Source organism: Corvus moneduloides, chromosome 6, assembly GCF_009650955.1.
Source record: "Corvus moneduloides isolate bCorMon1 chromosome 6, bCorMon1.pri, whole genome shotgun sequence".
In the NCBI taxonomy this organism is placed as follows: Eukaryota; Metazoa; Chordata; class Aves; order Passeriformes; family Corvidae; genus Corvus; species Corvus moneduloides.
The window spans coordinates 22694414-22710995 of NC_045481.1; the positions used below are offsets into that span (position 1 = coordinate 22694414).

The 16582-nt window shown below is 41.1% G+C and overlaps 1 long non-coding RNA gene across 2 annotated transcripts in view; it reads left to right on the top strand.

Annotated features, from left to right (window-relative positions):
• LOC116446046 overlaps nucleotides 1-16582 on the top strand; it is an 84892-nt gene that overhangs the window by 1977 nt on the left and 66333 nt on the right. For both annotated transcript variants that reach the window (XR_004241008.1, XR_004241009.1), the window contains exon 2: nucleotides 6415-6562. This is a non-coding gene — a long non-coding RNA (uncharacterized LOC116446046). The remainder of the gene's footprint in view (nucleotides 1-6414; nucleotides 6563-16582) is intronic.

A 16582-nucleotide genomic window follows, 5' to 3' on the forward strand; every position in this document is an offset into this window, starting at 1 on the left:
GCGAGCCAGTCCCTGCAGTGGGAAGTGGACACAACTGAGGTGACAGCAGAGGACAGAGACTTCACTTCCCCTTCTGCACAGCTTGTGCTTCCTTGCTGTGGACACTGTTGCCCCCAGTGCAGGCTGTGTAGTGGGCATTAAACACTGCCTTTCACTTCTGGCAGCACACTATTGTGGCTAGGATGATGAGGGGCCAGAGTGCCATGCAATTTCTGTTTATTAACAGCATAAATCTTTCATTTACCTGTGCTCTGTAGAGGAAGACTGGGCAAATGCTCTGTGTGTGTCACACCTGAGAATGGCTTAAATGGGTGAAACTTTGTGAAGACAGAGTTAAGTTTTGCTGTTAGTGAAAAAATAAATAACATCGATAAAGGATTGAAATCAAGGCAGAACGTATTTGAAAAAATGTTATTTTTAGAGATATAAAATATTTGATAACAGTATGTAAGTGGTATAGATACCACTTGAGAAATAAATTCTTTCCTCTGTTCTTCTGTGTGAAGTGGGAGTTTTGTCTCTATAAGAGAGGATCCAAAATTAGTTTCTGTGAACATGGATAGTGAGTGATAGTGTTGACTTTGTTTTCTAATGTTTTCTAGATTTTTGTTAATATTTAATTCTTTTTACTCCTGACAATCATTTATTCTTATACTGTCATTTTGTGGGGTTTTTTTTTGTTTGTGTTTTGTTTTTTTTTTTTTAATGTTCAAATACAGTGTCTTTGTGATCTTGCATAAGAGCAATTAAAACACTTAGCAGAGATTTCTTTTTCTTGATGGCAAGTTTAGGCCACTGTTCAGTTACATTTTCTTAGAGTGAACTGGAACATCTCAATCACCTTAGGAGTTTTTTCCAAACTACATGATTCTATGTAACACTGAATGTTGCATAGAGCATGAGTAGGAGTTGTGCTGTCTTTATCCAACTTGGCCTAACTTTTTGAGATCTAAGGTTCTCTGTGCCACTAATTTCTGTTTTTGTAACTGTTTTGGACTGGGTTCCATTTTTTGTATTCCTGAAATAACTCTGTGAAAAGCCTTGTGACAAATCAGCATATTTCTGAATTTATTTCCCAGAACACTTAGCCTTGAGGCTATTATCTAAACTTGTTGGATTTCTTTCAGTGTTTTTAACATATCAATTCTATTTAACTCTCTGTGCATTCGGAATGCTTCTTTCAAAGGCACCTGTAGTTTTTCTAATTTGATTTTTCAGAACTTCGCCTTTGTTGCAGGCTAACCAGTGTGATACAGAGGCACTGAATGACTCAAATTAGGTGAACTACCTTTTTAAAGTGTTTTATTTTTTTCTTTCCTGTCCTGTCCCATCCCATTAAAGATAGAGAGTTGAAACTCATTGTCTAAATGGTGTTTATTTGTGTGTTTTTCCTCTGTCTGTGTTTAGTTTTCTCCAGCTCACAGTACTGCCTTTAGCCAATTCATACAAACGTCTCCACTTGCAGTGAAATTCCCTGCTGTGCAGAAGGCCTCGCTGAGATCACTGTGCTGCTGGGCTGTATGCATATGCTGCAGTAGATCTTTGCCCCAAGCAGGAATTCTACCTTTGCCCCTAAATTTGCTCTTGCCTTGGCTCTAATCAGGACTACCTCTGCAGATAACAGCAAAGCTTTTGTTACTTGATTACAGCACATGTAATGTTTAGTCTGTCTGGGAGATCAATTGGCATAGCAGTGCCAGAATAGCCCTATTTTGTGGGCAGCTAAGAATGGCTTCAACAGAGACTGATATAATGACTGATATAATCCATACATTTTTCTCTTCAGGTGCAGTAATTCTGATTTCTTTTCATGTGTAGGTCACACCTAAGAGAGAGGAGACTTAGATCCAATCAAGCTTTCAAATGTCAGCAAATATTTATGAGACTTCTGTGTTTATCATAGAACCATAAAATGGTTTGGGTTGGAAGGGACCTTAAAGACCATCCCATTCCAATTCCCCTGGCATGGACGGGGACACATTCCACTAAACCAGGTTGCTCAGAGACCCATCCAGCCTGATCTTGAACACTTCCAGGGATGAACTATCCACGACTTTTCTGGGCAACCTGTTTCAGTGCCTCACCACTCTGACAGCAAAGAATTTTTTCCTAATATCCGATCTAAATCTACTCAGTGTGAAACCATTCCCCTTATCCTGTCACTACATGCACTTGTAAAAAGTCCTCTCCAGCTCTCTTGTAGCCACCCCAGCTTTGGGTATGGAAAGTGGGCCTACAGGAAAGACCACAGACTGATGTGATTTCGCATCAAACGTCAATCAAAGGAATATGGCTGTAAATATAACAGGTATAAAGCACTGTACTTAGCTGGGAAGAAAAAGCCTTTTTCTCTGAAGAGTGTGGAACACAAATTTCAAAAAATTGTACCTGTTTTAAAGTTCATTAACTTCTCCAGTGAGCTTTTGGATAAAGGTAAAATTTTATTATGAAATTCTTCATTTCCTTTCTGTTTAGCTGATATTTTTTTTCTAGAGATGGAGAGCAAACAGGCTCCTATCCCATAAAACCTTTTTCCTTTCTACACTGGTACAGAACAGACACTTCTGAAAGATTCAACTGGAAACAGAATGATGAATACACCAACAGACAGGGTATTTATTTTTTATTTTTGAAAGAACTGCTTTCAAATCCCAACAATGCTTTGTGTGAAATAAAAATTTAAATGTAACATTCCTCACATCCAAACAAGTGTGCTGAGCTTGGTCTAGCATGTGAGTCTTTCTTATAGGGGTTACAGTGAGCATTCAGTTGTACATACAAAAGACACTACTCCTGTACTAGGCAGGTCAGGAACTTATGTAGAGTCTTAGTTTTAATTCCTGGTGCCAAGTCTTGTGCATGCAGTTTGAACTTCTGTCTGTCTTACCATTGACACTGCAGATTGTAAGTACATTCTGGAATTGGTGCCTCTCCCTTTTCTCAGAAAATCTTCCTTGAGGCTGAGTAACCTTTCTCAGCAGAAATTTATTTTTCTTCAAGAAATGTCAATAAAGTGGCACTTTCCAAGAGCAAAGGTATTTTCTTAAGACATTTTTTTATCATTTTCCAAATTCTATTACCTGAGAAGTTTTCTCTTCACAGCTTGGTCCTTAGTGTCCCCAGTTCTAACTTTGTCATTTAGTAGTAATAGATTTTTTTTTTTTTAATTTTTTTTCCTGATGCCTAAGATAAAATTATTGCAGGAAAGCAACTTTCAAGTGCTGCATGTGTTTTAGAGTTCTGCATGCATTCCCTCCTCTTTTGTACTCAGTTCTGTCTGTACTTCCCCAGTTTTCTTGCTTGTATGCCTACAGCATCTTTGCAAAACATGGAAGGGCTATTCTTCGAATGGAGAAAAGAGATAAAGAACCAGCAAGTGCTTTTACTGTTGGTGAAAAGACACCTGAGCAGGCTGTGTGATCACTGACCTCATGAGCCAGGCAACCACCTCCATGCAATAATACCTTAATGGACCAGTATGGACTGGTGCATACAGGTTCAGCGGTGCTGTGCCATGTGTGTTTTGTGGCTTCGGAATCTGCAGCTCAGAGCACTCTGCATTGTTCTCTGCTGTGAACTGTAAACATGTCCTGAATGACTTCTCCAAGATCCCACAGGAAGCCAGTGGCAGAGGAGGGATATAATGTGAGTTTTCTCCTAAGCAGCAAGCCAACCTTCTTTATTTTGGTTTCTAGGCCACATAAATTGTAAGTGAATAAAAATTCTGTGCACGTGGAAAGACTTCAATATTTTTTTGAAAGTAGGTTAATTCCTATAGCAAGGTATGTTTGGGGGACTGGAGAGGACTGACTGGAAAAGGATTAGCTGTGCTAAAGAAATAGTTTCTTTTCACTGTTGGAAATGCTTTACTGAAGTTAGAGTAGAAATGCATAGATCAGTAGGACTATATTGATCTGCTCTGTTATGTCATCGATTGAAAAGAATATAGGAATTTGTTAATATTCTAATACACTGAGAAATGTATTAGAAGAATATTTATAAAAGGTTTCAACAAAAACAATGGTCTATGACTATAAACAAATGGTGCCTTCTTTTTGTAAGGGTTAATCCCCTTGTTCTTGATTCCCTTTCCCTGTTACTATCTCACAGTCTTATCATATGTTCCCTGGTTTGCTGAAACCTGCTAATTTAGTAATTATACACTCACATTCAGTTTTGCATTACATTTTTTTAAGGCATCATATGAAATGTGCTTGATGCACACAGTGACGTCTCTTCAGACAGGGGAGAGAATTTATCATTGCAGGTTTTGCAGATGAGGTTGGGGTTTCATGAAAATGAAGGTGTAGTACAAAAAGCTGATTTCATTTTTCAAACTGGCTGTAAACTAAAAAGGTACATTTTCCAAGGGAATACCTTGTAAGATATATGGAGAGAGATGGCAGGTAGTCAGCTTCATTGGGATAGGGGTGGGGTGCCCAACTGAAATGCAGGTATGAAATTGCATGCAGTGTGGGGAACAAACGAGAGGAACTAGAGATGTGTGTGTGCCTGCAGGGCTATGATCTTACTGGCATCGCAGAGATGTGGTATATACCTATATATAGTGACTTTGTCCCTCTGCTCTGGTGAGATGGTGAGACCCCCCTGGAGTGCTGCATAAGAAGGGTCATGAAGATGGTCAGAGGGCTGTAACACGTCTCCTGTGAAAGCAGGCTGAGAGAGCTGGGGCTGTTCAGCCTGGGCAAGGGAAGGTTCTGGGAGAACTCCTAGCAGCCTTCTGGTACCTAAAGGAAGACTGTAAGAGAGCTGGAAGAGGGACTTTTGACATGGGCATGTAGTTACAGGACTATGGTGGAATGGCTTCAAACTGAAAGAAGGTAGGTTTAGATACTAGGAAGAAATTCTTTACTATGAGAGTGGTGAGGCACTGGAGCAGAGAAGTTGTGGCTGCCCCATCCACAGAAATGTTCAAGGAAGGCCAGGTTGGAAGGAGCTCTGAGCAGCCTGTTCTAGTTCAAGGTGCCCCCTGCCATGGCTGGAGGTTGGAACTGGATGGTCACTAAGGTCCCTTCCAGCTTAAAACATTCTAAGATTCTATGATAAGGAATATACTGCAGGGATCAAGGCTCACACTTTGGGTGTATAGTGGACTTTGCAGAGGCTTAAGAGGTGTTGCTTTCCACCCAAGATGTTCACTTTGTTGCTGTTTGAATTGGAAATTAAGTGAACGGTTAATGTCTGTGCCTGTAACTATGGAGTTGATCTTTTTACCCTCTCCAGCTGAAAGTGGTGCTGAATCTGAGTCTCAGCTCCAAAACATCTTGACCTATGTGTATTTGAAAGCTACTTCAGGCTTACAAAGAGGTTGTGTTTGGGAAAACTTTGTGCCCTATTTGACATGTTCTCTATTTCTCCGTAGCGATCATTTAGCTGTTTGTTTGTTTGATTGTTTTTTCCCTCGGGAGTAAATTACCGTGGCGGTGGGCATGAGACCGAAATGGGTTGAGTGACATCTAGTGGTTAGGAATGAAAATGTATAGGATCAAGTGTTTTTCCCGCAGGACAATGAAAAAGTAAAGCAATTCCTAAAAATGGACTGGGATTAACTTAGAATTTAGAAAACTTGAAATTTAGAGAACATTTCCAATAAGTGCAACTTCTTCAGTCTGCCTCTGTAAGCAGTAACTTTCCTGAATGATGTCTGATGCCAAGGAGTGAATTTGATGTCTGGTGCCAAGGCCAGTTACTCTCAACACATTCTAGTGTCTTCTTGTGTCTCTTTCTCATTTCATTGCTTGCTTGGTTTTAGGGATATTTTTACATGGCTCTCCCTTTGCCACAACTGTATGAAACTTTCATACTGTTTCCTGATGATTAAATTTTTTTTAGGCCATTGGAGAGATGTGATCTCATGAATAGCTCAGTTGTGAGAAACTGATCTTGGTAAAGATCAAGAGTTTTGTACTGCTGAGAACTCAACTGTCTTATTTGTTATTCCCAGTGTTAGAAGAGTTGACACTGTTCACTGTTCACTTCCACTGGGAAGGATGCTAGTCCAGGTCTTTGCTATCTCAGACAACCTGATTGAATCGATTCTGTCCAACGGTACAGAGTGGAATATACCTGTATGATGCCTGGTAGAGGAAATGGATAGCTTTAATAGCTTCTTTCCTCTTGTAATTTCCAGTGATTTCTTTCCTAGGCAACTGGACCAGTGTAATTCATCTTGCTATCAAATAAATACTTACGGACAAATTCCAGCTGGCCAGTTGCCACTGAAAAGGGAGCTAGATAAAATCTCTGTCACTCTAGGGCAGTGCTTGGCTCCCTGTGTTATACAACACTATGCTTTCCGGTTAAATTTGGAATGCTGAGAAACGAGCTAGTGTATGGTCATATTTTTTTAGATTTCAGTGATGAAAATGTTGTGCCTTTCTACTTGCCTTGCAGGCTTCAGAGAAAATGGAAACAGATGTTTCCTCAGACTTGAGAAAGGAGTGGGCTCCACTGAAATTAGATTCATCTTTCTTATGGCTTCCTGGGAAGTCACAAGCATATTCAGAAATCCGCCCACCCGTCCATTACAGTATGAAGCTGGGTAAGTTGTTTGGGCTAGTGACCACTGCATATGTAGTTATGGAAAATTCTGGGAAAAGAGGTGGCATTTAATACGTAGGAGGAGCAGTAGCGATATCAATCTGTCTGGTCTCATGAGTCTGATCGGGCCTTGCATACATCCAGATAACTCTGGCCGGCTCTGTTTCCTCTCAGCTCTTCAGGGGTGCAGAAATGGAGAGAGGAAGATAAATAAAGGAGTATGTGGCGCACATGCTGTGTGTGTTAGTAACATATCCGTCACAGCTGTGGGATCTGAAAGGAAAAGGAAGGAAGCAGGTGAAATCTGTTGTGCTCAGAGGAAGCCAGCAAATGGAGTGCTAGCAAATGACAGATTTTTTCTTTAAAAATCTGGGCTCTCATATTGTGAGAGTGGGACAGGCATGCCATTGTTAGATACCTCCTTTATGAAGCTGTAAATTGAGCTAACGTGTTTGGTTGCAAGTTTGGGGGAGAAATTCATACCATAGCAGGGACAAAACCTGGTGCCATCGTTGAGTTCCTCTGGAGTGGGGAGTATTATGGACAGGAGCTGCATGTAGGGAAAAAAAGCAAGGAAATTTTTTGCAAGAGTTCAGTAGTTATAGCTACTGGGATATAACAGAAACAATTCTGAATTTAGCTTCAACGCTCTGCATGGCAGAAGCAGTTCTTCAATGTGTAGGCCTACTGCATTAATACTTCTGCACAGGTTTTTAAAGTACATGTGGTCTGACAGCGATTACAGGGGAAGCCATGCCAGCTGCCTTTCCTGCAGTGAATCCAGACTCAGGCCTCCAGTGCCCATGACTTTCTCCAGTCATGGCTTCATGCATGAAAGTGTAAGAAATACCTTATTGTGTCAAACCTATGGCCCACCTAGACTGGTATCTTTGCCTTGGACAGTAGCAGCAGGCAATACTACATGGAGCTAGGACATGATCCTGGCCATTCATTTGTTCATTCCCATCATTCTTTCTCAGCATCCACAGTCACTGAATTAAAATCTCTGGGAAGTATACCTGTGGCCATTCCCTTACCCATTTTGGAATGGCTGTCCATAAATAAATTCTTTTTTTATAGCCTGCTTTTTTTGTCTAGCCTGCTGATATTATTGGTCTCCTAGTCCCACATCACCAAAATTTCACTATAGCTGTGTTTGCAAAATAAAATTATTTCTTTTGTTTGTTTGAAACCTATCTTGCATGTAGTTTGAGTGAGTGTCCATACTTGTAGTATTGCAAGGTTTGGTGAGTAACAATCTGCTCTCATTTTCTCGACTACCTTCATGATCTTGCAGTTGTCAGTTGTATCCCCCTCAGCCTGCATGTCTTCAAATTAAGGAGAGAAATCTCTCCTCATAATGCAGCTGCTCCATCCCCTAAATTCCTGTTGTACAATTTATGTGCTCGCATGAAACACAAGTGCTTAAATGTGGACACAATTCAGTCGCTCAGTAGCTACATATCCCAGCTGTCTGTCACAAGGCAGAGTTGGCTGCCCAGTTAAAACAGCCAGAGTGATCATAGCATAACTCTTTTTTGAGCACCTTCTATCTGACCGTTTTTAAAGCTGTAGCAAGCAAATTCCAAGAACACTTGTGGGATGAATGGCAGCAGCTTTCTCTGTGGGTGGAGACTGGCCAATTCACAGCCATCCCTACAGATGTTCTGCTTTTTCTTGGCCTGAAACCAACTGTTACAAAAGGCCAGTTCCTCACTTGTTGCTTGTGGAGTTTCTGGTCACTTGGGTTACAGTGCTGGCCAGACACCCATTTGTACTTTTTGTGGTGATTCCTGCTGGTCTCAGTGCTGACCAGGTGTCTTGGGGTGACCTTATGATGTGTATCCCATATCGCTGCCCTATGCCCAGAAATTAATTTTTTGTGCCTTTCTATGCCTTTAAACTGAGCCTGAGAGGGGGAAGGAAAAACTGAGCAAAACTTTTTCAAAGCAGTTTGCAGCTTGTCCAAGGTCACACAGAGATAGTGACTTTTTTTTTCCAGCTGCGGCAGGGGAGCGAGGAAGCACCTGGCTTGTGGTTTTTTCCAGTCCGCTTTTGGCCAGTTTCAGTTTCTTTTTCTCCAGAGAGAGACTGAGAGTTGAACTTTTTTTTTCCTTTCCTGGAATTTCGGATTTTCTCCCTTTTCTACTGGACTGCTTCAACCTCAGAACGCATCAGGGGGACTTTTCACTGAGCACAGAGGGCCTAGCCCTGGGCCAAGCCCCAGCTCCGAGGAGACCAAAGGGAAGACTCCAACACTTTCCCAGGTTTTTTCTCCACAGCAAAAGATTTTATTATTTATCATTATTTTCCTTTTCCCGTGTGTTTGTTAAATAAATAGTTTTTATCTCTTTCACTTTCCTTCGAGGAAAATTTACTTTTTCCCAAACCTGGTGGGGGAGGGATGGTAGGGATGGTGGTGACCTGCCTTCTCTCAGAGGATATATTTCTAAGTTTGGCCAAACCAGAACACCAGGTAAAGTAACTTCTACTTCTCGGTAGTTAGTACCCTTGCTGTATGTCACGGGATAGCCACAGTGAGAATGTGGTCAGCTGCAGGGCAGATACATGTAGCAGTCAAACTTGGAGGCACTTGCACTGATTTTGTCCAGGACACTGATGCCCTCTAGATTGAGAAGTGGATCTTTAGAGGAAGTTGATGCTGCAGGCAGCATCTATCAGTTCACTAGTCCCTGGAACGGGTGGAAGTTAGCTTCCAGTGGTGTGGTTATGATAAAACTGGTTCTTGTATGTTATCATTCTTGACTTCTGGCAGCTTATTGTATATTAAGATGTCTTGGTTCATTGAAAATAATGCAAGTATTTTTTTTAATCAATCAATTTTAATAAATTGATGAGTTATTTCTTTCATGGATGACTGAGTTGCTCTTCTTGGGAACCCATGTTGAAAAAAGGTCCTTTTCTCAGTTTTAGATCCTGTGACTGATTTGACAGAATAACAAAAGAAAGGCTAAAATGTTAAATCTCATTATATTAGTAGGAATCAAAGGGTGTAAAAGAAAAGATAGCTAAGACTAACACTTGGTCTAACTAAACATGTATGACTAGTCTGGTAAGCAGAAGACTGCAAATGGAAATTTGCTGTATTTTTTCTCTTTTAGAAAAGCAAAGATTTAAAGAATAGAATGAGAGCAAGTATTGCTTTTAGATATTAATACAAATCACTGATTGTGTCCTTCTGCTCTCACCTTATTGCTGATTTTGCCATATTCACATGCGATCAGTGTGAGCTACAATGTTTTGCATTGCAGTGACCCAAATTGTGTAAGGCACAGGGCACATCTTCTCTATGAGGTTCTATAAACACAGTGCTATGAAACCTGCAGCACCTTTTCTAGATGCACTCTGAATTGGAGTGTCTTCCTGTCTCTTAATAAGAATAATACTCCCCAGAGTCAATCTCCTATGTCTCTAGCTGCGACATTCTCCCTGCCAAGAATGTAACCTTGTTCAGCCTTTGCACCAAATGGTGTCCTGGAAGCTTTGTAGGTCAAACTAAGACATGACTACACACCAGAATAAACTCTCACAGAAAACTAGTGAAGAATAAACACATACACAGTTGGTTTACCCCGATCTCACATCTTTTGTTCTCAAAACACCTTCTATATCTTAGGATATAAAACTGTCACTATAAACTGTAGACTCAGCATAGTTATTATAATGAATGATAATTTCCCTTCTCACAAATTCTCACTATTTCACACTAGCAATTATCTATCTCTTTTCCTGAACAGAAGGAGACCAGCTGCTTTTTCTCTTGGAAGCTTTACCAATGCTTATCGAAGTCAATGCAGTCAAAGCTGTATTCAAAGAGGAGTTTTGATCTTGCAGGCTTTATCTTTTTTTCAATTCTATGTTTCATCTAATAAAAACTACTACGCTGGTGTACAAACTCATCTTAGAATAGTTTGCAGCTACAGTGATGCTAATGCTGTAAGGAATAAAAGTGACTCAGGGCAATTGCTCCCTCTGCTGTGTAATCCTCCTGCCAGAAGTTCTGCCCAGTGGTTGTTCAACTTTGCTTTTCCTGTGACACAGTTATGTTGCTGGGTGTTGGTGCCTTGTGCATAGTAGAAATTTTGAGAAACCCTCAATCCCTGGACTTTCAATACTAGAACACTAATTTTTTTAGTCCCAACAGTTAAAGAAAAAAATCACATTTTAATATTTATAAATATTATCATAACAATAAAAATTTTTAACAACAAAATAACTGTAAAATATTTTGAAATCTGCAAGATTCATTCAAAGATTCATTTATGAATCTTTTAAATACAGTATTTCTAGGATTTTGGTTTTATGAAGCAACACTACACAAAGAAATTTTTGATTTACAGGAAAATGGGAAAATCCAGTATTTTCAGTACTTTCAGATTTTCATGTACAGAAAATACACTGCTTCTTGAGAACCTTCCATATAGCACAGATAGTGTTAATAAAATCCCTCATTTGTATTTATGTAGCATAGACAGAGCTAATAGGCTAATCATTCCTTAGTGGTGGTGGGTTTTGGGTTTGGGTATTTTTAGCTTTTAGTGTTTTTATTTTGTTATCCTTCTTCTGGGAAAATTTGGTTTTTAAGGAACAGACAAGGATCTCAATATTGTTAATGTTATTCCTGTGGTAGACAAGATGTTTCAAAAGGGAAACAACATCTGGAAAGTCATGCAGCAAACACCGGATCTCTTGAAGACTGTTTTCCAGGCAGATGCCCAAGGAAGAGCACTCTCAACTCTTGCAACTTCCTTGCCCTGGTACTTGTGAACTGCATTGTCACGGGGGAGTGCAGCTTCAGAATGCTGGGGTTCCAGGTGTGCTTCAGATGCATCCAACATACAAAGAGCCACAAAAGTCTGAAGCAGAGACTTGTTCTCACTACTGCAAAGCCCACCAGTGTGTCCTGAGCAATCATGTACCATTAGATGGCTCTCAAACTATAGAGAACACTTGCAACATTGAGTCATAGAATATTTTGGGTTGGAATGGTCCTTAAAAGATCATATTGTCAACACCCTTTCACTGAGCAGGGACATCAACTAGAAGAGGTTGCTCAGAGCTGTGTCCAAACTGACCTTGTATGTTTCCAGGAATGGGGCATTTCTGTGGGTAACCTGTGCCTGTGTTTCACCACCTTCTTCATAAAAAAAAATTCTTCCTTATATCTATTCTAAATCTACCCTCTTTTAATTTAAAAACATTATCTCTTGTCCTACGACAGGACTTACTAAAAAGTCTGTTCCCATCTTTCTCATAAGCCCCCTTTAACCACTGGAAGGCCACAATAAGGTCTTCCCAGAGCTTTCTCTTCTCCAGACTGAACAACCCCAACTCTCAGCCTTTCCTCATAGGAGAGATATTTCATCCTTCCAATCATTTTTGTGCCCCTTTTCTGGACCCACTCCAACAGGTCACTGTCCTTCCTGTGCTGTGGACCCCAGAGTGGATTCAGTGTTCCAGTTGGGGTCTCATTAGAGCAGGGCAGAGGGGCAAAATCACCCCCAGTCTGCTGGTTATGCTGCCTTTGACGCAGCCTGGGATGTGTTTGGCTTTCTGGACTGCGGGTGAATGTTGTCAGTTCATGTGCAGCCTCTAATCCACCAGCACCCTCAATTCCTTTTCCTTTTCAGCTACTCTCAATTCCTTCATTCCCCAGTCTGTATTGATACCGGGGGTTGCCTCAACTCAGGTGTAGCACCTTGCACTTGGTTTCATGAGGTTCCTGTGGACCTACTTCTTGATTTTGTCCAGGTCCCTCTAGATGGCATCCTGTCCATCAGGCATGTCACCCACACCACTCAGCTTGGTGTGATCTGCAAACTTGCTGAAGGTGCACTCAATGCCACTGTCTATATCATTGATGAAGATATGAAACAGTGCTCATCCCAGTCTGAGGGACACCACTTGTCACTGATCTCCATCTGAACATTGAGTCATTGTCCACTTCAGCCAATTCCTCATCTGACAAACAGTCCATTCGTCAAATCCATATCTCTCCATTTTAGAGAGAAGGGTGTTGTGAGGAACTGTGTCAAAGGCCTTACAGATGTCCAAATAACATCCATAGCTCTTCCCTTGTCCACTGATGTAGCTCCTTCATCACAGAAGGCCACTGGCTCACTTGTCTTCTTGTTGACAGATTTCCAGTTTCCACTGCAGGCTGGGAACTCCTCACAGGTGTATGAGCACAGCATATTTATCATGATGTTCTAGTCGGCTTATAATCATAATGGGATCTGGAATGGGAGACAGTATTGCTGCTGGTTTTTGATCTGTTTTAAATACATCAATGCCTGTCTTTGAAGTTAATGCCTTTAAAATCATAGTGTAATACAGCTTCACTGGAATATCTTCTTCCACAAGCCGCAGCTGGTTACTTTGAAAGTTTAAGAGCAGGCTCCTCTCACATGCACAGGATGTAGGACTACCTTATTCTTATGCCTTTCCCTAGGCGTCTATCTTTGGTCTCTGTTCACAGCAGCATGGACAGCAAGATGAGTTCCTTACATGCCTCTGTTCAGGCTGACTGTTTCGGAGTTGAGTCTGCTCTGGGATTGCACATTCAGCGACTATGAGGTAGTGTAGGAGGCAAGTTATCAGGCTAGACTGGCCTTTGGTCTGACCCAGAACAGTTCTTGTATCTTCCATCTCTGTTCTCTTTGCTGGGTGAACTTTGCAGAATACCTTGTAGGTCAGCCAAAGGTGTAGCCAAAGAAGAGAAATGTTTCAAGACCCATCTCAATGAACCTTTTATTTGTAGTCGCCAGACATTTGGCTTTCTTATTTCCATTAACATGGCTGTAGTCTTTCCATCTGGCTTTTCCAGGCATGAAAGGTTTACCCAGAGGGTGGATTGTATCCGTGACAACAAGTAAAGATGTGCTGTCTGTTTCTATTCACCTCCCCCATTGTATTGCTGGAGTTTTTACATTCTATGGACTGAAAATTAAACAAATACTGAACTGAGTCCACTGATAAGAAAAAATGATCTCACAAAGACAGGCACTGAGGATATGTGTACTTGAATATGTGATTAGCAAACAGATCTGTGATATCAGCCCAAGGAGACACTGAGCTTGTATGTGGTTTGAGTTTTCTGCATTTTTGCTTGGTATCATGCTGTGTTTGCTGGAAATGTGGAAAGTGCAGATAAAGAAAAATGTAAAGATCAGTTAGTGAAAACACTAACCCATGTTGTTTTCTTTTAGATTTAGAGTGGTAAAATTATGTGCCAAAGTAGTCGAAGGGCTATTTCTGCCCAATTTACAAAATAAAATCTGATATAAAAACTCCTTTATCTGCTTCTTTCTGTTTCTGAGTAACCTTCAAGTGTGCAGTGAGTTCAGAACTGACATAAACTTAGCTAGATGTCAATGTTATATGGATATTTCATATTCTGACACTCTGGGAGTACAAGGTTGTGATGGCTTAAAAAGTTGAATCTGGAACACTGCTGAATGCTTATGTGCATGTAAAAATATATAGGGAGGTGTCAGCCAGAGTACACAATAATCCATAGCCATTGATTTCATGTATGTTGAAATAGTGTGTTCCAGTGTTTGCCCACCAACACAGTAAACTTTTCTTATGTTTAAATGGAGCTTCCTGTGTTTCACTGTGTGCTCATTGTCTCCTGTCCTGTCACTGGATACCACTGAGAAGAATCTGGTTCTGTCTTCTTTCCTCTTTCTGAATAGGTATTTTTGCACATTTGTAAGATCCTCCTCACACCTTCTTTTCCTCAGGTTAAACAATTTTACCTCTCTCAACTTCTCCTCCTATGATAGGTGCTTCAGACTCTAAAACATCTTTGTGGCTCTTGTGCTGGGCTTGCTACACTATGTTCAAGTCTCTTGTTCTGGGAAGCTCAGTTCTGGACACAGCACTCCAGGCAGAATCTCGCCAGTGCTAAGCAGAATGGAAGGAACACCTTCTTCAACCTGCTGGCAATGCTCTCCCTCATCCAGTCCTGGAGACTATTTGCCTTCTTTGCCACAAGGGCACATGGCTGGCTCATGTTCAGCCAGTATCCCTAGATCCCTTTCTTTAGAGTGTCTTTCCAGCTAGTCAGCCCCAGCTTGCGCTGGTGCGTGTGGTTATTTCACCCTTGATGCAGGATTTGGCATTTCACACTGATAATTTTCATGACCTATTGACCAGGGTCTTTCTGATGGGAGCACAAACCTCTGGTGTGTCAACCACTCCTCCCAAGTTTGTACCATCTGCAAGATTGCAGAGGGTGTACTCTGTCCCATTGTCCAGACCATTAATGAACATGTAAAATACTGCATCAACCCCCGACATACACTATTAGTAACAGGCCTCCAGCTGGGCTTTGGGCCATTGATCACAACCCTTTGAACCCTTTGATGGTTCAGCAGGTTTTCACTCCACCTTATTACCCATTTATCCAGCCCATGCTTCATCACCTTCTGAGGAATTGCACAGAGTTAGTTAACGAATGCCAAGTATGAATAGGAAAGTGAATCCTTGCTCTTGTACGATATATAACATATTTATTGGATAGACAGTAGCAAAGTGTTTCTGCTGAATTTGTTTGATTTTCAGTTAACAGAGAAATTCACAACTCCTGCTTTGTTATTTCTGCATGGCTGAGAGCAGTGTCAGGTTAATTTTGTTATAAAGAGTGAATTGATCACTATTCACTGCATAGCTGATTCAGTGAAAGTATGAATTCAGTTATATAAATTATTTAATTTTATGTATTGCATGTAGCTAGGCCATCTCTAGAAAGCTGTGTAAACAATATTAAATTGTGTGAGGATTTTCCCCAACTTTTAAAATAGTTTCATTTTCAAAAACTTAATTGTCCTTTTTGCCAGGTCAGATCATGAGTGAGCTCGTGTGAGTGAACTCATATTACTGTATCACCTGGAGGGCAGAGAGTTTTGCATGAGATCTCTGTGCAGAATAACAGCAGAAACTGAATTATTGCTCTTTCTGAGAGCACTTGCTTGATATCCTAATCTCTTGTGTAGGGGGAATCAAGAGCTGTTTCTAGGACCCATCTAACTGAGCCACAGCTAGATCTCAAAGAACCAGCTCCTCCAAACTCCATGCAAGGTCTCCACACACTTTGATGCTTTCCAAGTGAATTTTTCACTGTCACAAAGATTGCTGCTTGCTATTTTAAAATGATACTTCTGGTTCTCAAACTTGGGAGTGAGAATATGTTCCTGTTAAGGTGTTGGATGATATGATTGAAACACTTTTGTCCCTGGTTGGAAAAGAAAGGTCAAAAACCTTCCAAAGTACTTCTTCCAGGAGGCTGATGCAATGCAGTTGGCTCTGAAACAAGCCCCATGCTAAGAGATTCTGGTTTTGGAAAAGGAGTGTGTTTGAATATTGCAGCTCTGGACAGTCTCTGTTTTTAAGACCAGTGTGATTTCAGGCATTAGTCCCTGTCAGATACACTGAGAGAACATAATGGACCTGATCTGTGAAAGCCTGCAGTGAGCAGCTGTATTGTGAGCTCTGCCAACAGGCTAAGGTGCTCAAGCAGGAGGAATCCAGAAGCAGCGCTGCTGTTCCAGCTGCCACCAGGTGCTGCTCTGCAGGCAGGCTTTCTTGCCCTCTTCTTGTCACCCAGGCTGGGAAGAGGAGTCAGCAATTAGTGACTAGTGCTTGCAGTACTCAAGGCTAGGCTTGGGCTTAGACCAGGCTCCACATATCTTGTGAGTCAGTACAATTGTTCTCAGGGATGGTCCCATGTTTCCCACCAAGCAGAACTCAGATAGCTTGGTAACTCTTCAGTAAGCACTGACCTGAGCACCTCTAGAACCCACTAGTTTAAGCACCTCTAATCAGCTTTCCTTCTGCTACATGCCTCAGCTTTCTCTATAGATATGCAGGGCCTGCCTATATATACAATGCTTGGTACTGATGGAGAAGAGAATGAAAAAGTTTTTGGAAGTGCTTGAATGGATGCTGGTCTGTTCTTGTGATTGCCTCACCCCTCCATAAAGGCAGGCAAATACTG